Raw genomic sequence first — 1,868 nt, forward strand, 5'->3', positions numbered from 1 at the left:
AATATTAAAAAAATGTCAAACAATATTAAACACTATCAATAAAATATATATTTATTTTGGACACAGCTGTTTATAAATTAGGGTAATTGTGGGCAGAACTGAACCAAAATACAGTAAATATAAATGCAGACCAGAGATCAGAAACATTGATCATAACAGCCAAGTGACTCTTAGCACATCCGCTCTTTTTATTATACAGTCCTTGGGATAGGTTGGTGCAATGCAGAATAAGCTGCAGCCTGCTGACCTCTATATTCTCGATGAGCTGCTCATCGATAGCTGGGTAGCGTGGAAATCATCCAGATCATGTTCCTATCAATGTCTACAGCCATCTTTAGAGAGTTACAGATTACATTTTAGGCAGTTAGTCTGGTTTTAATCCCCGCTGTATACAAGAAATGGAATATCAGCGAAGCAAATACCCCTTCACCACCACTATCACTACCATTTATTGTTTTCTTACTATTACCCATTTCCCATGGAAGTGCACTATAGTAATAACTAGTTGTGATGGATCAAGGTACAATAACCCCTAAAGTATAAGGAGTTTATATATAATACATTTGTATAACACCATGTACATTCATTATTCCTTCATTAGCTGCACAATTAGTTTTGCTAAGGTGTTTCATATGAAAGGCATTTTAAACAGAGAAAAAAATTAGAGAGAAAAAATGAGAGAAAAGCAAACAGTTCTTTTGGCATACTTTCTTGTATACGGTGCATTAGAATTTACAATAAATTAGGCAGCATAGAAAATAATAGGTTTAAAATCACATATCCAAATGTCTCCAGTAACCAAAATGACATACTCACCTTTTCATTCTCCTGTGACCCCAAGTTAAAGTGAATGTGTTTATCTGTGCTTGTAATATGTAATATAAGTATGATTCTATGGTAATTAACCTGAATCACATAAAATTATTTGGTAAAAAAACAATCTTTAACAATTTAGAATAATATAATATTTAGACTAATACTAAGACTAAGCCTGTTTGTATTTTTTTATCTGTTTGGAGATAGGTAAATACGTTAGTTTTATAGGGCAACAAGATTCTTTTTGTACCAATCAAACTGTTAATACACTATGTCTTTGAAGTGTCTGACCTGAGTACTTTTACTAAACATATTGGTAAGTATTATTATTATTATTATTATTAAACAGGATTTATATAGCGCCAACATATTACCCCAAGTTACTAACAAAACCTCTCTTCAAAAGTTTTATTCTCTATTTCTCTCTATCGAAAAGATTTGGGGGCTCTCCTGCATTATATGACTCTTTGGTCACCCCAGAACCTAATGGAACCCTGCACGCTGACAACAGAGGAATGACTGATTCTAACCTGCCTTGTACTGCATCAATATAAATGTAATTGTCTTGTTATTGTCAAAATGGTTTCTGTGGCAGCACGGTGTTTCAGAGTTTAGCGCTCTGGCCTTTGCAGCGCTAGGTCCCAGGTCCGAATCTCAGCCAGGACACTATCTGCATGAAGTTTTCAAGTTCTCCCTGTGTTTGCGTGGGTTTCCTCTCACATTTCAAAAACATGCAGTGAGGTTAATTGGCTTCCTTCTAAAAATTGTCCTTAGACTGTGGTAATGACATGGCAATGACTATGACCGCTAGGGACATGACTATGGACTTTGTACAGCGCTGCATATTATGTAGGTGCTATATACATACTGTGCAATAATATTAATAGGTCTTTTGGAATGCAAAGCAGCTTGAACAAGACTTATGAAGAATAGAATGCGTTCAACTTTAGGACAGACGAGGTCAAATGCAGGTTAGAAGATCGTCAACTACATAACTGAAGTTGATGCTTGTTGATTAATAAATGAAACGTAATATTGATTATTAGTGAACT

This window comes from Pyxicephalus adspersus, chromosome 3 (genome assembly GCF_032062135.1).
Source record: "Pyxicephalus adspersus chromosome 3, UCB_Pads_2.0, whole genome shotgun sequence".
NCBI lineage: Eukaryota > Metazoa > Chordata > Amphibia > Anura > Pyxicephalidae > Pyxicephalus > Pyxicephalus adspersus.